Consider the following 21,971-nt stretch of genomic DNA (forward strand, 5'->3'; position numbering starts at 1 on the left):
GAACATAGGATTCCCCTATGTATTGCAGATGAATTTATTTTACATATCCAAGAATCCACCACTATAATCCAAATGAAATGTGTCAGGGTCCTTAAAAATATAAAGGAAAGAAAACCAAAAAGTTGAGAAGGCTTATAAGAACAGATGAGCAAGTACCATCTGCTGGACAGCCACTGTATGCTGGGCACTGTGCCTGCTGCCTTCCATCTGACAGCAAAGAGCTCTCCTGTACCAGAATCAAATCAGAAACTGTGGGAAGGTGTTACGTACAGTGCCTCATTTTATCTTTACAATAACCTGTGAGTTAAGCATCACCAATGTCCCCTTTTCAAAATAAAGAAATAGATTAAGGACTTGTCTGAGATCACAATGGTAGGCTGGAATCCAGATCTCTAGTTCCAAACTCAGTGTGTGCCACTGGAAATATTGTGGCTCCAGACAAGTAACTCAGTCTCTAAATCCATTCTCTGAATCTAAACCTTTTAGGGTGAAGAAAATTCCTTCTTCAAAGGTTTGCTGTGAAAATTAAGTCAAACAACGGATTCCAGAAAGTGATAGCACTTATCAGACCTTTTTTTTTTTTTACATGTTTCTTTTCTTGCTTCCCTATTACAAACTCCCCCAACCTCCGATTATGACACACTGCAATTTGTTTAAGTCATTTTTCACATTCTGTCCTAGAGAGAAGGCTCTGTCTTCCCTACTTCTCCAGCAAAGCTTCAAAATGAAACTAATGTTTGAGAAAAGCTGTTGGAATGTAACAACCACCTTACAATGTTTGAGAACATACTTGTAACTCAGAAACTACTCAGAGAAATCTAAACTCAAAGCTGTTCCTAGTTTTGTTCCATGGTGTCTTCAGAGAAATCCAAGACACCCCTTCCCTAAGGCTGCAGCTTTCCAGGTCACAGTTCTCCCATCAAAAATACTACAATTTCCCCATAGCCATTTTTCTTCTTCTTCTTCTTCTCCCCATCAAATTTCACCTTAAAATCCCCTTTTACCAGATACAGCCCTGTGTTTCTTTAGTGGAGGAACCATTTTTAGAAGACAGAAAACATGAAGAAATAAATAGCCATTATTCTTGGATGATAGAAAGATGAGTGATTTTTTTCTTCTTCATACTTTCCTATATTTTCCCAATTTTCCACCAGGCCTCGTGAACAAATTCATAATAACAAGAGAAAGAAATACAGGACACTTTTTTTTCCTTAAATATCTTTTAGTTGTAGATGCACACAATACCTTTATTTTATTTTTATGTGGTGCTGCGGATCAAACATCCCACACATTCGAGGCGAGCACTGTACCACTGAGCTAAACAGTTTCCTTAATTTCCTGCTGGACACTGTCCTCCATCTTTCCTGAGTTTCCCCTGGCTAAAGCATCCTGACAACAGATCTGCAAACCGCTCAGCACATTCCCCACTGACTGTCCACACCTGCTGCAAAATAGCTCAGGGAACATTTATTGAGTGAACAATGAAGTTTCAAGTAAGCTTTAGGAATGGACCTGGTGGCTTGAGGACAGGCGGATCAACATATGACTGCAGCATATATCCTTAATGAACCTGGATTACTGCAGGTACTTAACGTTGTTTAAAAGGTAGCTTCCAAAACTGTCTAAGCAGTTACACATAAAAACTCTGCAACCAGAAGACAAGGCGACCTACTAGGTGATTCACTGCTGCAGTACTAAACCACAAAGAGGATGTGACTATCTTGATGCAAATAAGACACCAGGAATCGAATTCATTAAATCATTGAGGGCTCTCAGCAATAATGAAGGCACATCATAGCTGTATTCAGTCACTAAAGTTTAACAATACTCTCCAAAATTGATCTTTGTTCATAAGATTAAATGAGACTAAATACTAAAGCAAACAAGGGATTAAGATAAGCTCACCCTCACCTGATTATTAAATTGCCAAAAGTCTTTTCTAATAAACTGAAGCAGAAAATCTTGAGTATTTATTTAACACAAAAAAGAAGCCTCGAATATTTGGCTTGAAGAAGTGACCTGTACATAAAACTTAAACAATGGTATACTATATTCAGTAAACATGCAAAGCCTACAACTCAAGAAAAGTTAAGGTATTAAAACCACCCTCCTTTTTCACTAAAAGTTATCTTTTTGGGGGCAGGGGGTGTACCAGGACGGGCACTCAGCCACTGAGCCACATCACCAGCCCTATTTTTGTATTTTATTTAGAGGCAGGTTCTCAATGAGTTGCTTAGTGCCTCACTTTTGCTGAAGCTGGCTTTGAACTTGTGATCCTCCTGCCTAAGCCTCCCAAGCCCCTGGGATTATAGGCATGTGCCACAAAAGTTATCTTTTGCTAGTGGTTTCATTTCTGTTTGATCAACCTAATAAGTTTCCTAGAAGCACACTTAGAGAAGCCAAGATTGAATTTACACCTGTTTTTGAACTTTCAATTAACTTCACTTCCATCAACCTCTCTGTAAAAATCTATAGATCCTTCTAACATGCCCCCAGACTCTTAAAAAACATTTGTTTCAAAACAAAGCAGATCCTGAGTTGAAGACAACAGAATAATCTGAGGGCAATGGGTGGAAGTCAAAGAATGACAACTTCACATCAGAATCCACACCAGAGACAGACAGAGAACGTTTCATTTTGGAAAATAAATATCTCAAGTTTCCTGCCTTGCCCAAGCAGGGAAGTAAAATGAAGGTGTTCTTACTAGAAAAATAACTCTGTCATTATTACAAACTCCAGAAGATTTATACTTGCTTTACCACAACTATAAATATTTACATCCCATCTAGCTATTCACACTAGAAACTTTGCAATAATGGGCCTTAGGCTTTTCTAGCAGGTGTGAGCCGGATGTGTGATCATTTCCCACATCTCAGCAAATTCAGCTGGCCTGAAAAAAACATTCAATGACAGCTATTACCTTGACTCACTGCAAAGGACAAAATTAAATATATTATTTTCTCCAGAATTTTGAGATACTTGCTCATCCTCACCTCCTAAAAAGTTCTTGCATCTACCACCTAATATTTCTCAGTGAAGCCAGCAATCAGAGGACGTAAGGGAAAACCATGCCCAAGTTCCCTGGGGAAAAAATGCATCTGTGGTTTTCTGCACCTGTTTGGGGTACTAGACCTAGAATCAAAGGGCACTTCACCACTGAGCTACACCCCCAGCCCTTTTTATTTTTAATTTTTGAGACAGGCTCACTAAGCTGCTTAGTTGCCAAGGCTGGCCTCAAATTTGTGATCCTCCTGAGTTAGCCTCCAAAATCACCAAGATTACAGACATGTACCACCACACCTAGCTAACAGATGAGCACCTGAAAACAGGGCAAATTATCTCACCTTTCTAAACTTCAGTTTCCTTACCTGTTAAATATTGATAAGACCTGTTTCAAAGCAATTTCTTTCAAAGCAATTTCAATATGAAAAAATGGGCGGGGGGGGGGGGGCTGGGGTTGTAGCTCCATGGTGGAGCACTTGCCTAGCATGACTGAGGCACTGGGTTTGATCTTCAGCACCATATAAAAATTTTTTTAAAAAAAATTTAATGAGATGGCATTAAAAGAAGAATCTAACATATTTGTTGGTGGAGTTCAGTCAAAGATATTTACTGGACAATGTGGCAGTTGCCTGACAATCAAAAATCCTATAAGAGACTGCATGACAAGCTCAAAATTATACCAGCAAGACCAGCCTTCATTGGAGAAATGGGTGGAGAGCTTATATCATCATCATGGCATAGTGTTTAAAACAAATTATCAGTTTAAGGAACAGGGTGGTGGTCATAACTACCCTGTTATAAGTAGACAGACTTTCTGGTATTACCAACAATAAAATGCACTCTACTCACACAGCCAAAACATGACTGGAGCTACTCTCTTCCCAAGAAATGACTGCACTACTGCAATATAGCTGCTGCAATGCATGTTATGAAAGAAAAAGCTGTATAACAAAAACTCAATATCCTGGTTCCTACTCAGGTGCAAATGTCTATCTCACAGGCTTGTTATAAAGATAAGCAATAATGTGATACAAAGTGCCTGGCACACTGGGTCCTCAATAGATGGTAGCTAGTGTTACTTTTATTACTAGGAAGCAACAAAATCAAACAGCTGAACCTGCCACAAAATAACTGAAGATTGAGCAGCTCCTTTTCAACCAAGAAATTAAGGAAGATAATTGGATAAAGTGCACAGTAACAAGCCCTACAACAAGGAGCAAAGTCAGTAAATAGCCTGCTAATCAGCTCACCTTCCAAGAATGAACACCAAAGTACCCATTCCTCTGGGGCAGTGCAGATATGCTAAATAAGAAATAGTCCCTGTCCAGAGGGGTTAGAGGAGAAGGGAGGGAGCATGGGGTTATTAATGATGGGGTTATTAATAATATGATGATCTGGGGCTGGGGATGTGGCTCAAGCGGTAGCGCGCTCGCCTGGCATGCGTGCAGCCCGGGTTTGATCCTCAGCACCACATACAAAGATGTTGTGTCCGCCAATAACTAAAAAAATAAATATTAAACTTCTCTCTCTCTCTCTCTCTCTCTCTCTCTCTCTCTCTCTCCCTCCCTCCCTCTCTCACTCTCTCTTTAAAAAAAATAAAATAAAAATAATGTGATGATCATTATTATCCAAAGTACAAGTATGAAGACACAAATTGATGTAAGTATACTGTATATACAACCAGAGATATGAAAAATTGTGCTCTATATATGTAATAAGAATTGTAATGCATTCCACTGTCATATATACATAAAAAATAAATTAGTTAAAAAATAAAAAATAAAAATAAATTAAAAAGTAATGTAAACAAGGAAATCTAAATAAATAAATAGATAAATAAATGAATAAAATTAAAATAAGTAAATTAAAAAAAAAAAGTCCCTGTCCTCAAACAATCTATACCTACCTGAAGAGAAATCATTGGCTTTCACATGGTCATCTGCATTCCCATCTAGAATCTACATTCTATGAATGTATAACCAAAAACTTTTAAATTGCCTTACACTATAGGTATTCAATAAAAATTTGGTAAACAAATGAGACACTCATAGGATCTCAGAAATAAAAGCCATGCCCAACTCAAAAGTTTCAAACTCTGGCTTAACAGCTCAATATGAACTTCTAATGTGGAAATGGAGAATCTTTGTGCTTAAAATGCTCCCTAGATGCTTCTGATACTCCGTGAGAACCACTAAACTAACTGAGCCTCCTTGAACTGTGTGGATGAACATTACAAGATCCTGTCCAGGAATGACCCAGACGGACATATGAGCACCTCTAACACCTAGAGACACAGCTTACCATACCCACAAGAGCTGTACTAGAAAAGTCCTTTCAGATATTCATTCAAACATCTGTATTTAATCTGCTCATGTGTCCTGCCCTGTGGGGACTAAGAAGACAAATCTCTCCTCCCCTTACATGATAGACTCTGGTACAGGATAACAATTCTTCTGAGTCTTCTTCAGGCTAGACATCCTTGCTGAACTATACATTAACTATTAAGCACTAGGTTCTTTAAGTATATTACAGAGTACAACCAAATTTCAGAGAAGGGAGAAATGAGGGTAAGTTATAATAACCAGGCAGACCTCGATGAGGGAGGTGGGTCTTGAAGGATGAGAAAGATACAGATAAAACAAGAGTTCAGGGGCTGGTATGGCATCAAAGGGACAGGGAGGTAAGACACTGATAAGGAGCATGAGTTTCAGGGAAGGGATAACCGAGGGAGGACTTGGTAGATTTCACATACTTTTTTAATTATCTAGAACTGCAACTGAAAATAAACAGCAGTCCAAAGAAATCAGAATAGTTGGTAAGGGAAGAAAGCAGAAGCCAGCATACGGAGGCAGAGACAGTCCTGAAAAGGCCAAAGAAATCTGATAAACATGAAAGGAGAAAAAAAATCATAAAAGCAAGCAGAGGAGTGTGAGTCTGATGTGGCACTGGAGTCACTGTAGTGCACATGTACAATCAAACAACATGGCAGGAGTCCAGGCGGTCAGAAAGGAGACTGCTAGGTATAAAGACTAAGTTCTACTCTAAGATGGTGACAGTTAAACTAAGAGGAAAAGCTGAAAATGGGAATCAACAGGAAAAAAGGGCAAGTCTAAGCCACAGAAGAGATCACGGATAAAAGAAAGGGAAGATTCAGAGATGACTTCAAGAGGTACCTGGAAAATTCAAGGAAGAAGCAAGACAGTATCAGACCAGGAAAGACAGGATGACTGTGCAATCACCCACTCTGAGCGCACCTGTGCATCAACTTCAGTAGGTGTTGTTTTGTTTAGGAAAGCTTTAAAGTTCACTTCCTGTTCCACATATACAATAACCAGTGGCTCTTCTATTCTCTTTGGCCCCAGCACAGGTTGTAGTTTCTATGTCAGCAGACAGGGAATATCTGGTTTTAAATCTGAAATTTGTAACATTACTACCAAAGTTAAAATGCTTGGCAAGAAATAATACATGCTTTGATAGAGCTAGGTGAAAGAAGCCAGTCATAAAATATCACATATTGTACGATTCCATTTATATGAAACACCCAGAATAGGCAAATCTGTAAAGACAGAAAGTAGGTTAGTGGTGGCCTAGGACAGGTGGGCAAAGAAAGGGGGTGAGGTTGGAGAGAAATGAGCATTTATTGCAAATGGGTTTGGAATTTATTCTGGGGAATGATGAAAAAGTTCTAAAATTGTTTATGGAAATGGTTGCACAACTTTGTGAATATAATAAAAACTACTCACTTGCACACTTTAAATGGTAGAACTGTATGTTAAGTGAATTATAACTCAATAAAGTTATTTTAAAAAAACTTCAGGAGCACCTAGACACTGTGACTTCAGCCATTTAGAGAGCATCTGCCCAGGAAAAATGAGTATAACATTCAAGTTCAAATAATAAACCATCAGATGACTTGGAAAACCTAAGACATTTCAGGAAGACTAAGTCTGTCAGCTCCTTACAAGGGGGAAAAAAGTATGCATGCAAAAGACAGAGATTTAAACATACAAATCCTTTCAAAACTATTTATTACAATTGACCTAAATCTTCTAATATGTACTTTAAAAAGAAAGGAAAAAGGTCTGAGGCCTTCTTAGTAACTATGTCAAGTAATATTATACTGCACACCTACAGTTCAGTTTCTTAGAAGCTGAAATAAAATGACATACAGTAAGCCAATTCCATGAAAAGCAAGAGATCACAGAACTTAATTACTTGGCAAATGGGCAAACCCATTTGATAAATTTGAGGATCTGACAAAAACCCTACATGAAGAGAGATACTCATGCTTTTCAGATACCCAAAATAATTCCTGCCTTCATGGTATTCACTGAAAAACAATTCCTGCTCCCCTTATATCTTCCTTCATTATTAAAGCCATTACTATTTTTCTATGCACAGAACAGCCAGAATACTTAGTACTCCAACAACTGCTCATCAACAGTTAGATTCACTTCACTATGAGGGTCAGGCCCTCAAAGGCACCTTTACACAGTGACACCCATTGGAATCTTGGTGCCTGATGATCAAACTAGGGGGGCAATGAAGAATACTAGTGTTTCTGTACAAAACTGCTTATGAATTTTTTTTTTTTTGCTTATGAATTTAAAGAACCAATAACCAACAACAACCTCTAGTTTAAAGAGAAAGGGAAGGGAACAGCTAGCTATTGGGACGTAATAGATTATAAGCAAACACCACATTTCTAGGATACAAGTCTTTAGTACTACCTCTAAGGAAAGATTTGGTAAATTCAAAATATTACTCATCAAAATAAGACTGATGCTTTTAACATCTATACTCAATCCTATAAGTCAACGTTTTACATATTTCCTCTGCCTATAAAATATTTTAAGTGACAAAAATACCTAGGAGCACATAAATAGGTATTCTGGATTAAGAAACATGGAGAGTAATCTCCCTAATAAATTTAACCTCTTAGACCATAAACTGTTAACTGATCTAAATTACAGAAAACCTAAAATAATAAACAATTTAAATGAAATAATAAATAACCATTTCCCTGTTATGATATCCCTCCACCTAAATGAAATTACTTTAACCAAAAAGCTATGCTTATGAAGGTGCTAGTCTGGGGCCACACTCCCACACAGTGGCTCTACACAAAGTGAAGCCTCTGACAGCCTGATGGGAACCAACATACCACATTCTCCCAGAAGCTGCCCAACAACTGCAGGATGGATCAAAGAGTGTTTTTCTACCCATTAGGAGAGAAACCAGTCTTTGGAGAGCAAACACTAACCTTTTCCAACACATTCTGGTCTACAAGTTATATGGTTCAAGAGATCATAAAGTACATAAAATGGTAATCAGTCTTCTTCCTGAAATCATGTCACCACTACAGCACTCAGCTTTAAATTTTTTACCTTTTTTTCTTTTCTCTCATTGGATTTTGAGAATTCTGAGAGGGGTACATACTTCCCCCATTTCACAGATGAAAAAATGAAAGTTCATGAAGACTGCCAGACCTGCCCAGCTACCTGCTTCACTTCTGCAACTTGCATCTCATGCCCAACTTATACAAATCAGCCCTTAGTTCCCCGCCCAAACCTGTTCCTCCAGTCATCTTCATTGCAATAAATGGCACCTCTATTATTCCAGTTACCCAGGCCAAAAACCTTGGTGTCTTCCCTACTGCATTTTCTCTTGCTCCACATCACCTGACCCATCCGCAAATCTTGCTAGCCCACTTGAGATATGTCCAGAATCCAGCCACTTTCATCATCTCCACCACTGCTACCAAATCTCACCTAGATTATTTCCAGAAATCTGTAACATCTCACTGTTTCAACCTTGGTGCCCCTTGCCATTTTATTCTCTAAAAAACAGTTTGTCCTTTAAAAAAAAAAAAAAAAATCACATCAAAACACCTTGTAAACAAAACTCTCTGGTGGCTTCCCATCTTGCTGAGTTCTTTGTTGACGTATCCCTCAGATGAGAAGAGTATCTACAATCTAAAAGGTGTCCAATAAATATTGCTCATGAGTAAAAGAAAGAAAAACAGCCAAAATCATGGGAACAGTATGTAGCTGAGCCAGAACTAGATCAAATCTTCCAGTAAGGAGACCAGATTTATAACAGCCAACAATCCACATGGGAGGAAACTCTTTGTATAACTGAATATTTTAATGCATAATCAATACTATGTTAATTTCAAACTAATTTAAATAAAAATATCTCATTATGAAGCCATAAAACCTGACACTAGGTGAATATAGCATATCTGGCTGGCAGCATGGGCAAATGCCAGGTTAATTAGCAAAGCACTGGTACTCAGATCTTCAGTGTGACTCTTCACATTCAGTGACAGATGTCCCATATCTCAAAACTACTACAAGCATAAATGACCAGAACTATAAAAGACTCAGAACCAAGAACCTAGAAGGAGCGATAAGCACTTCTAAAGCTCCCATACTGGTGCTACACCAAAGTAACCTTAAATACTCTGAGTTTAAATGTTAATTGTTTTCTAATCAGAATGAAACTAATGCTCAAATTATTCACATTACAGAATTTTTTCACAAAAATGTTTTTAAGACATAAAAAAATTCTAAATTTATCTTTCTTCAGTTCTTTCAAAAACATTTCTACTATCTATAAAATGCCCTAAATCTTATTATCATAATAATAAATCCATAGAATTTTAACAGTAGGTTTTAAAGGAAACTATTTAACTCTCAACTTCCTCCCTTTTACAGAGATTACTTGATAAACACAGGTGAACAATGAAGATTTGATAAGAGGATTAACTAGTAAATGATTGAATATTAAGATCCAGAAAGGTTATGATTATTCCCAGATCTGACAATAAGTAACAAAATCCAGGACCAAGCAGAACAGGTTTCTAGGTTCTCTTGGAGTGGGAAATAGGAGTATAGGAAGCCAAGATTTAAAAACCCTTTATGTTCTTAAGAAAATATCAACCAAAATGCATTAAAACCTGCTTCCTTACTTAGAAAAGCACTTGATAAAATAAATTTTGTCGAGACATATCTCCTTGGAAACCAGCAAGCAGAAATGTCTAGTATTTCTTTCTTCCTCTATGTAAAGAGTATTTAATATAGGACTATTTTCATAATAAACAACTGTAATTGTTTTGCATTACAAATAAAACAGATGGCTTTTAACTAAAAGAAAAAACAAATAGAATGAGAGGAACAGAACATTGAAAATGACTACATGAGTCACTAGAAAAGTATCAACTACATGAGAACAGGAATCAGGTATCCTTTGTTCACTAGAAGTAGTCCCAGCTCCCAGCTTGTAGTATGATTCAATAAACACTTAAGGAGTAAGTGAATACTGATCCACTTCACAGACCCACCCTCATGCCTCAGCAAACACAAATTCATCTACTCACCATTAAACTTATCTGGATGACAGGTTAATACATTCAAAGATGCTAAATTTTTCCTCCACAGAAATTCTACTAAATGACCCTTCCAATAATATATCCAACCAAATTATTCTCCATACTTTTATTAAGGTGAAAAAGCCAGGTGTGATGGTGTATGCTTATAGTCCCAGCTACTCAGGAAGCTGAAGCAGGAGGATCCCTTAAGCCCAGGAGTTCAAAGCCAGCTTGGCAACACGGGGTTGGGGCGAGGGGTGAGAAAATACATCTTAAGCAGATTAAATTACTTAATACAAGAATCATTTAATTTGCTGCTCTGACTCCAAGCTCTCTCCATCAATTCAGCCCATACAACCCAGCCAGACTAATTTTCTGTTCTTCACACATCAAGAAAATAGTGTTGTGGCTGAGCATTCTACCTACATATGTGGCCCACCACAATTCAAAAAGCAGACACAGGAAATCCGAAATGACTGGAATGGAACAGGAACGACAAGACTGTGTCAAGGAAATACATTTCAAGTGGCAGCTTGTATAAGAACTAATCCAACTGAAAATTTTGAGATTTCTATTAGAGATTTTCATTAAAGACCTCCCTAAATTATTGTGATAGAAGTTACACAGATGGTGTTGGGTGTTAACACAAACTAAACCACACATTCAATCTTCAAGATCACTCCAAGGTCCTTTTTGAAGCTTTCCCAAGATACTTGGCTCATTATCTATGAAAATACTTTGCAAACAGGAAATGTTAGACAAAGCTATTGTACACTACTTTCAAACTAATAGTCTCACATATATTTTGACATTTAAATCACCTTACTTTATTAAATGTCTATTCCCTCAAAAAAATGAAAAATGAATTCTTTTGTGTGTCTTCTCCATCACTCAACATCAACAGCATAATTTAAAAGTGCCACTAATACTTGATTTCAAAATCAAAATAATGTGGTACTGACAGAAACCCAGACAAATGGACCAATGGAGTAGATTAGAGAGCCCAGAAGTAATCCCACACATTTATGGTCAAAATATGTTAGACAAGGGTGCCAAGACCCATGCCACTTAATGAGAAAAGTACTGCCTCTTCCACAAAAGGTGTGGGAAACCAGGACAGTCAAACAAAAAAAACAAAGCTGGATACGTGTCTTATACAAAAACTAACTCAAAATGTATTTAAGAACTAAACGTAAGTCGTCAAACTATAAACCTCCTAGGAAAAAAATAAGGAAAAAGCTTCATGACACTGAACTTGGTAATGATTTCTTGGCTATGACACCAAAACCATGGGCAACAGAAGTAAGAAGAGACAAGTGGGACTAATCAACTAAAAAACTTTTGTGCATTAAAAGACATAATCAGCCAGGTACAGTGGCACACACCTATAATCTCAGCAACTCAGATGCTGGGGCAAGAGGAGAGAGTTCAAAGTCAGCCTCAGCAATTTAGCAAGATCCTGTCTTAAAATAAAAAATAAAATGGGCTGGGGATTTAGCTCAGTGGTAAGCACACCTGGGTTCAATCCCTGGTACCAAAAAAAAAAAAAAAAAAAGAAAGCAAAAATCAACAGCTTAAAAAGCCAAACAATGATACAGGGAAAAATAGATGCAAATTAAGGTTTAATATGTCAAATAGACAAAGAAACAAAACTCAACAATTAAAAAAAAAAAGTCAAATGACCCAATTTTGAAAAGTGCAAAGTACTTGAATAGATATTTCTCAAAAGATCAAAAGATGATATACAAATGACACAAGCATAAATTTAAAAAGTTGTTTGGCATAACTAATATAAATGCATGTAACATCACCTCATATTCAGGGCCATTATCAAAAAAAAAACAGAACAAAAGTTTCATGAGGATGTGAAGAAGATGAAAACCTTGTGAACTAATAGAGGGATTAAATAGTGCTAATTTAAATTAAATAGTGTTTAGATTAAATAGTTTAGATTAAATGGTGTCAATTAAGCCTTAAAAATAAAAAAGATTTTGACACATGCTTTATAACATGGATGATAAGGATATTATGCTAAGTGAAATAAACCAGACACAAAAAGACAAATGCTAAATGATTCCACTTATATGAGGCATCTAAAGAAGACAAATTCACAGAAATAAAAAGTAGAAAAGTCAGGGCTGGGTTTGTGGCTCAGTGGTAGAGTGCTTGCCTAGCATGTGTGAGGCACTGGGTTCAATTCTCAGAACTACATATAAATAAATAAAATAAAGGTCCATTGACAACTAAACAATATTTTTAAAAAATATATTTAAAAACAAGGTAGAACCAGGGTTGACACGGTCTGGGGCAAGGAGATATGAGGAATCTTAATGTATATCAAGTCTCAGATATACAAGATGTAAAAAACTCTGGAGATCAGTTTTCCAAGTGTGAATGTACTTCATACTACTGAACAACACTCTTAAAAATGGTTTAGATGGTAAATTTTATATTTTGAACCACAATTTTTTAAAAGTGCAACACTGAATTTACTTTTCTACCCCCACTACAAGAATCTAAGGAGCCTGTTTTATTGTTGGCAGTCATTTCCAGATTTCTTCTTTAAATTCTCTTTTTCAATCAAAGAAGTTTGGGGACTCCTCGCCTATCCAAAATGAAATTTCTACAATCCCCAGTCAGCCACTTCCTGGATTAAGCCTGTTACTTATTTACCTGTTTGTCAAGCACAGAACCAAAAATTATAAAAATGCCACTATGTTTATAACTGGGTAGCGTGAAACACAATAGAGTCATCTACTGAGCATCTCCAAAATCCACCTGGTATCTAGTGTGATGCCCCAGAGTTCACAGTGTTTCTCTAGCATCTCTGCCTCCCCAACAACATTCTGCCCAAACCACTGTAAACTATTTTAAACCACTACCTTGAAAACCACCTCCAAGGGCTGAGGATATAGCTCAGTTGGCAGCCCACTTCCTAGAATGCACAAATAGCTCAGTTGGCAGCCCACTTCCTAGAATGGTTCAGCCCCCAGCACAGGAAAGATGGAAGGAAGGATGGATGGAAGAAAGGAAAGAAGGCAGGCAGGCTCGCTTACTACTCCAAATCAATCCCACCAAAATTGATTATTAGGCTGAGGTTCTTTAAGTTTTAAGCTACCTTCCTATGAATCCTATCTAATCTTCATAATCTATCATTTCCCAACTGAAACATTATTTTGTTGTGCAAGTATTATATCTGGCTTCCTATTATATAAGATCTACACTAAAATCCTAATTTTAATAATGAAAGAAAATAACAGTGAATCTTTCTAAAGAATTACAGGCATTTCTCAAATTGGAAAGGAGACAAGAATTAAGAACCAGGGCTAGGGATGTGGCTCAAGCGGTAACGCGCTTGCCTGGCATGAGCAGGGCGCTGGGTTCAATCCTCAGCACCACATAGAATAAAACGGAGATGTTGTGTCCACCGAGAACTGAAAAATAAATATTAAAAAGTACTCTCAAAAAAAATTAAAAAAAAAAAAGAATTAAGAACCATATTCAAACTTCCTAAAAGAGATATGATCTGAGTTATTAGCCAAACCCCACCCATGCACGCTACATACATACACACTGAGCACTTTCTTTGCACATCAAATTCCAACTACGGCCAGGTGCAGTGGTGCGCACCTGTAATCTCAGGTACTTGGCAGATTCAAGCAGGCAGTTCACTCGTTCTAGCCAATCCGGGCAATTTAGGTAAACTACGTCTCAAAATAAAAAATAAACTAAAGGACTAGGGTTGTAGCTCAGTGGTAGAGCTCAATCCCCAATACCAAAATCTAAAAAAAAAAAAGCTAGTAAGAACCAGACTCTGGCAAAATACAATGGCACAAAATCTTTTGAGGTCCTCAGTGGAGGAACAGGAAGTACAACTGGGGAAGTATGTGTTTTTGCAAAGTTTTTGAAAGACAAGCAGTATGGTTCCGTAGAGTCACAACCATTTACTTCTTGCAAGAATATGGGAAAATACTGATTTTTTTCCTAGGTACATATAGGTAAACCAAGCAATAAAAGTCAAATTTGGTAAAAATTTTAAAACATCCTGTTAATTTATAGTTTTATCTCTTATAGGTACCTCCTAATAAGCAGATACTCTTCTTGAAGATAATGAGATATCATGGTTCAGTTATCAGCTACTGCTTTAAGAGCATCAAGGACTGAAAAGAAAAATGATAAAAGGTCAATCAACTCTGCGAACTAAAAACTACAAAAAGAAATGGGAGGAATTCACAGTCTATCAAACTAGAATTCCTATCCCGGCAAATAATTTAGAATATGAAAAAAAAAGTTACTTACAGAAACATAATATAGGGACCAAAGTAAAAATCGTCAAGTCCTAATTTACAGGAACATGATCATTCAGCACATAGCCTTCTGCTTTTTATTTCTCAATAGCTTTCTTCTGAGCAGACCAAACCTCATTATGAAAGGAAGAAAGACACTGAACCACAAAACCAATCATTGACTATACCAGTGCATAGCTTTGGTAAAATATTTTATGGAAAAAAAGCAGAATGAGAGAGGAACAACCAAAACTCACTTTTGTATCTGGGAAATTCATTTAACCTGGAGCTGCCCCAGGGAGAGACAGGGAAAAAATAATCAAATGGCAGCTGTGATTGTATGTCCTGTCTGCTCAGGTTGCCTTTGAATGACCCTGGTGCTGTGCAAACCAGCAACTCTAACCCCCCAAACCAGCATTCCTCAACAAGCGTGCATGCTCCTGCCTCTAAGTTGGAGAAAGGGAAATCTAACATTATGTAATTACCTGTTTCCCACAATTTAAAGTTAGGCATACTACAATCCTAATTAGAGGGAGAACTTGGTACAACATGACAAGTAACAAATTAGAAACCTACAGGCTGGAAATTCTCATCCCAGACCTCCAGAGGCAGAAAGAAAGGTTTTTGCCTGACTTTATGTAGCATACCCACCAGCACACTGCCACTTAGACTGAAGAAGCCTCTTCCATCCTTCCCTCTCATTCTGGTATCATCTCTCCAGATCTATAAGAAAATACTCACATTCTCTTTGCATCTGAGTTTATTTTATTCCATCCAGGAGTAAAATAGGAAAAAAATGGATGGGAACTGGCGAAGCTTCTCCTACCCTCAAAAGATCTACCTGGATGCTTTTTCTTACATTCCTGATTACAAATCAAATCACACTGTGTCATTCTGACCCTCATTCAAATCATCTGTGTTTAAGAGATCCAAAGCCAACACAATCTTTCCCATGTTTCTGTAACTCACTCCAGAGCTCATCAAAAGCTCACTGAAAGAATAAATGAGGTATCATCTAAGAATAATTAATGTACATATTTCTTTTGAAGAACAAAGTACCATGTAAGTGTGTGTGTTTTGTTTTGTTTTCAATTAACTGGCACAGAAAACAACTAAAAGAAAATGCAATGAGGCCAATTTATTTCCTATACCAAAAAAAAAGTACTGCGATAAAGGGTTGGATTGTCAGTCTAAGCCCCTCTACTAAAGGGCAATCTCCCAACCGGCAAGGATGTTTCTTCTCACCTGGCTCTGATCACTCAAGGGGGAAGGTAGGCTGGTGCCATACAAACCAGTCAACAGGAAGCTGCAACAACCCATTCCTGTTTAATGTCCTTGCTCCTGACTGTACTCACCCCTGATCCTCTGGTAACCCTGGCAATCTAAAAGTTGCCTTCACTCCAGAAACAAGGAAGGTATAGCCACTTCTTTTTGCAAATTGAAATGAGTTGAAGAAGGGAAGAAAAAAGTGAACTAGACTAAACTGAGCTTGGCTTTTCTAAAGATCAAACAAGTATATTGTACTCTGATAAGGGGTTCTTTAAAACAAACACAATAAGCCTATGGGCTCTATCATATAGAAACTTCAATTCAGTTTCTTTTTCCATCACTGTAGTCTAAGTACATCCAAAGGTTAATGCCATTTTCAAGCTTTCAGCCTTACTGTAAATTTGGTATTTTTCTTAGGTTTGTTTCTCCTCATTCTAGTTACTTAATAAGCATTGAACACTTAAGGGGAGGGTCACAAACAAACTTCAACATAAGAGACCCTAAGGGGGTGGGGAGGGACAGGAGACAAAGGAACACATTTAAATCTGGAAGGCTGACTTCAAATCACTGCCTGATCATTATAACCTTCAACAAGTCATCTCAAGTGAAAGGCCTCAAGTCTCCTCATCTGTAAACAGAAAAATTATGCTCAAAACACCTTCAATAAATGGATGGAGTTGGAGAATATCATGCTAAGTGAAGTAAGCCAACTCAAAAAACCAAAAGCCAAATGTTGTCTCTAATAAGTGGATGCTGATCCATAACGGGGAAGGGGGAAGCATAGAAAAAATGAAGGAACTTTGACTGGGCAAAGGGGAGGGAGGGCAGGGAGGGTGTGTGGAGGCAGGAAAGATAGCGAAATGAAATGGATATCATTACCCCAGGTACTTGTAAGACTTCATATAGTATAAAACCATAGAAATGTAAAGTTGTGCTGCAGTTGTGAACAATCAATCAAAATGTATTTTGCTTTCATATACACCTAATTAAAATTAATTAATTAATTTTATAAAAGAATATAGACAACATTAAATGTTAGCAAGGATGTGGGAGAAAAGACACACTCATACATTCCTGGTGGGACTGCAAATTGGTACAACCAACCTGTAAAACAGTATGGAAATTCCTTAGAAAACTTGGAATGGAACCACCATTTGACCCAGCTATACCCAAATCAGCATACTGTAGCAGCTCAATTCACAATAGCTAAACTGTGGAAGCAACCTAGATACCCTTCAATAGATGAATGGATAAAGAAACTGTGATATATATACACAATGGAATATTACTCAGCATTAAAAGAGGATAAAATTATGGCACTTGCAGGTAAATGGATGGAATTGGAGAATATCACGCTAAGTGATATTCCCAAAAAAACAAAGGCCGAATATTCTCTCTGATAAGTGGATGCTGATTCAAAATGGGGAGCGGGGAGGCATGGGAACATTGGAAGAACTTTGATGGGGCAAAGGGGGGGGTACAAGGGAGCAGGAAAGATGGTTGAATGAGATGGACATAGTTACCGTACGACTGCACATAGGGTGACGCTACATGGTGTACAATCAGAGAAATGAAAAGTTATGCTGCAATTGTATACAATGAATCAAAATTCATTTTGCTATCATTATACCTAATTAAAATAAATAATAAAACACTTTCTGGTTTCAACCACCCATATATCTGTTCATTAAAAAGAAAAAAATGCAAACAAGACCTACTGTTTTAATAAAAGTACTTAAATACACATAATTTTTGTAGAAAAGGTGTGAAACACCTTGTGTGCCCCACTGCTCCAGAAAAAGTAAAGTTCAGAAAGAAGTTCATTTTTTTTAAGATCACCACAGCCAGAAAATAGCAGAGATGGTATTTGAAACCCAGACTTAAAATGGACTACATTATTTCAAACTTTTTAAATAAGTTAAAATTCAAAAATAATTGCCTGTTATGCAAAACCCTAAAAGGGATGTGGGGGTATTGTAATATGAAACCAGAACAGGTTCCTAGAAATAGCCCCACTGGATCAACAGTTCCAGGAGGTCAAGAACACACTCTTGCTCACCAGTGCAATCACAGAAACAAGCAGTGCACCTCCCAGATGGCGGCACTCAATAGATATTGCTTTATCCACCACAAATCTCAAAAGGTTAGGAATATAGTGATATTAAGGGGGGAAAAATATTTTTTACTTGAGACTTTAACTTCTGCAACCTGAGCCAAAACAAAGAAAGGAGCATGCTCCACCAGAACTCCAGCTTTTTATTTTAACTTCGAAAGGCTCAAATCTGAAAAGGTCACCTGAAAACCTTCAGGATGTTCATATTTCACTTATGCAATGATTGGGCTAGTAGAAATAATAATACAAAATTGATAAGAGTCACATAATCATGTTATCATTAATCACTACAAACCTACCACAAAATAGGATAGATTCTGAGAATATATACCCTTAAACCTTTTCAGTCTTCATGCTCCTATTTCACTGCTCAAAGAGATACTCAAAAAGTTTATTGGGCTGGGGATTTAGCTCAATGGCAGAGAGTTTGCTGTGCACAAAGTTCTAGGTCCGATTCCCAGCAATACAAAAAAAAAAAAAAAAAAAAAAAGTCATTTATTGCCAGACCCAGTGGCACAAACCTGTAATCCAAAAGCTGAGACAGTAGGATCACAAGTTCAAGGCCACTCTGGGCAACTTAGTAAGACTTACCCTGTCTCACAATAAAAAATAAATAAATAAATAAAAATTTAAAGGACTAGGATGTGACTCAATGGTACAGCACTTGCCAAATACACAAGGCCCCAAGTTCACTCCCTAATACAAAAAAAAAAAAAAAAAAAAAAAAGCACCATTTATTTAAAAGTTCAAACTGCAACTTGAGTCAGAACATACACACATCTTAACTCTGTCAACCAAGATTTCCAAAGCCTACAAAAATGCTAATCTCAATCTTCAACCTATGACTTCAATAACTTGCTAGGTGTTATTTAAAAGCCGTTAAATCAAACTGAGGAGAATATACCAAAATTACAAATGTAATTCAAAGCAAAAATGCAGTAAACACAAAAGCCAGAAAACACCAGTGAAAGGATAGAGTCAAAAGAAAAGTTAAATGAATCTCAATATATAATTGCAGGTAGATGCTTTGGAATTACTACCAAGAGTTCAAATCAACCTTGTCATAGAATGAAATCATTACCACTGCCTGACATTTCAAATCTAAAAAGTTCACTGCACTAAAATCATGATTCCAAACACAAGGAGCACTACCAGGAACTGCAGAGAAGCTAACAACAGCAACACCTACTGACTGTCTGCAGCCACTTGCTAAACTTGCTCTTTCCATCAACTTGGAGAAATTTAATAATGATAATCAATTTCAAGAGTTCTGTACTTAAGCAAGCATTAATGAGAAAAGAAAATAAGTCATCAGTGATATCAAAGCATTCATCCCCCCAAATCTTATCCTGCTCCTAACCATTTATGTGCAAACCATCACCCAAGTCATTTTAAATGCATTCTTAATTGCTAATGTCTTAATATAAATAATTTATTCCATGGGGAAAATGCTATAATAATAATATTCTAGTTAATAACTGGGATGTCATCTCATATTTGGACACATCAGTGACCATAAATCTACTTTACTTAAACCTTTTAACTGAGCTTTTTTCCATCCTGGTAAAGGTAGCATAATTGCAGCTTTCAAAAAAGGAAAAAATGTAAGTCGTTAAATCAGGATTCTATAGAAAATACTAAACTGGCTTCAGAGAGCAATTCCAATAGGACTTAATCTTGTACTTTTCCAAAAGAATCAAGAGAATCTTTGCCTTGGAAGACATTCCATATTGGGGGTGGGGGAACGGGAGAAAGTTGACACTTAACTCCCACAGAGTACCAGTATAAAAACAATGGCTTTAAGACTCTGAGTCAGAGTTTCAACATGAAAGGCTTGCTTTATAGAGGAAACGCCAACCCCAGTTCATCCAGATAGACCTGGAACCTGATGAAAGTCGACACCTTCACTCTGAAATTTGCATCGCATCACAGGCTCCACTTTATAGAAATACAATCGTTTAGCAGGTAGTATGAATTTCAATGAATGCTGCCTCTAAACTACCCGTCATGAAAAATGAAATCTATAAGGTAAATGCAGTCTAGGAGCTATCCATTACCAAATGCTTCCCTTCGAAAACGAAGGCCAACAATTGAGTAAAACATCACCTTCCTTGAAAAGTGAACTATTTCCCTTGTGTCTCTCTTTTCCACACAGTGAGTCCCCAAGAAACTGCAACCAGCCTACCTAAAAATGCCGTGCTGCGATTTGAAAACCTTGCAAATTTCCTTTGAGGTCGTAAGTTGGAAACAGATAAGGCCGAGGAGGAAAACTTCTTTATGCAGCACCCTCACTGCTCTCCAGCCCTCTCACGGTTTACTTCTTCCAAAGAAAGCAGGTTAAAGCATCCCCGGATTTCACTCCCCCAAGAACCCCAAGAGGAAATTAACAGCCTTGGGCCCCGAGTTGAACCTCTCCCTCTCCCACGATTAACCACTCGGCCTGTCCTCTCCAACACAACCTGAAAAAAGTGCTCACCCAGGTGACCGAAGTGGAGGGATCGCTCATTGGAGACCAGAGGGGCAGGGTAAGCGTAGTTACTCGGCGGGGGCGCAGATCACCCTGCCTCTAGCAAAGGTGCCTGCCGGGCAGTAGTGCAGATGTGGATTCGGAGGTGCGTGCGTGCGCGCTCGCCGGGTGCCGTGGAGCCCAGACTCGTCCCCGCCGGGCTGCGCTATCAGCACGCCACCAAATAGAAAATCAAACTTTAAGTGTCCTCCCAGTGTCCTGTTCCGGGCCCTGGACCCTATCCTCAGCCAGAGACAGCACAGAGGACTGCCAATAGCCTTGCATCCCCTCTCCCTGCTCGGACCTGGGACGCGAGGACGACTTACCGCTCTGCCCGCCTCGGGGTGCCGCCGCGCGTCCGGGCGCGTTCGCCGCGCGCTCTCCCTGGGGAGAAAAAGAAACCGTGCAGACTCTGTGCGCGCTCACTCGCCGCCTCCTATGCAGAGAACAGCGGGCGCCGAGTGCCGAGCCTAGGGTTTCTCCGGGAGGCGGGGGTGAAACCAGCCCAACTCTCTAGCCTGGCTCTGAGGGGGACCCGGAATACGGGCTGGGAGCAACCGGCGGGGACTGCCCTCCGGGAGGAGTAGGGGACGAAGGTGCCTGTCCCTGCGCATCAACTATTGTCTAGGCGCCCGGGCCCCGGTTCGCGCCACCCCCAAAGCTCAGCAGCCCTCATCCCACCCTCGCCTGCACCCGGGAGAAAAAGCTGAGGGGCAGCGGGGCGTCCAGGGCTCAGAGGTCCGAGGTGGGAGCAGGGAAAGGGGAGGTGCGTGACGAGTGGGGGAGGGGACAGGTAACTGCCGACGGGGGCTGGAAGGCCCGGGAGGACTCGGGAGGGAGGAAATGGGGAGGGAGCCACAGGGGGCGGGAGGGGATGGAGTGGCTGGGGGGCGGCCCCAGGGGCCCAGACCTGGCCCTCCCTGGGCACCCTCCTCCCAGGGACTCGGCGCCGCACTGACTTTTCGCTCACTCGCTCACGCACGCACTGAACTCGTTCACAAAGTTGCCGGCGGTGGCGGCGCTGCGCTCGCCCTTCTCCTCCCCTCCCCGCCTCCCCGCCCCATTCCTTCCCCTCCTTCACTCCCTCGCTCCCCGCCAAGTCTCGGGTGAGATCACCGCGGGGCTGCTCGGCGCTGGGCGGAAATCTCGCGAGAGAAGCGACAGCTCGGCCCAGCCTCGGAGGGAAGTGAAAGGAGTCGCAGGAGGGAGGGGACCGCGGAACTCCTGGTTGCCATGACGACGGCAAAGCCCTGGATTCCTGTCTCCTGCTGAGAGCGGAGGCAGCCAACGTGGGTGCAGTTTGCACCTGCCCCCTCCGGTGCCCGACGCCCTACCGGTGAGGAAGGCAAATGCTGGAAGCGGAAGGAAGACTTTAAAACGTATCTGAGAGGGCATCTGTAGACTTGCGTCTTGGTATCTGGC

General features: G+C 39.3%; 1 long non-coding RNA gene across 1 annotated transcript in view; it reads right to left on the bottom strand.

Annotated features, from left to right (window-relative positions):
- LOC143641515 (uncharacterized) overlaps positions 1–21,593 on the bottom strand; it is a 43,088-nt gene extending 21,495 nt beyond the window's left edge. Inside the window, exons 1-2 of the long non-coding RNA XR_013155357.1 lie at positions 21,509–21,593; positions 20,876–20,933 (exon numbers count right to left, since the gene is read on the bottom strand). This is a non-coding gene — a long non-coding RNA (uncharacterized LOC143641515). The remainder of the gene's footprint in view (positions 1–20,875; positions 20,934–21,508) is intronic.
- Positions 21,594–21,971: the final 378 nt, after the last annotated feature.

Source organism: Callospermophilus lateralis, chromosome 3 (genome assembly GCF_048772815.1).
Source record: "Callospermophilus lateralis isolate mCalLat2 chromosome 3, mCalLat2.hap1, whole genome shotgun sequence".
In the NCBI taxonomy this organism is placed as follows: Eukaryota; Metazoa; Chordata; class Mammalia; order Rodentia; family Sciuridae; genus Callospermophilus; species Callospermophilus lateralis.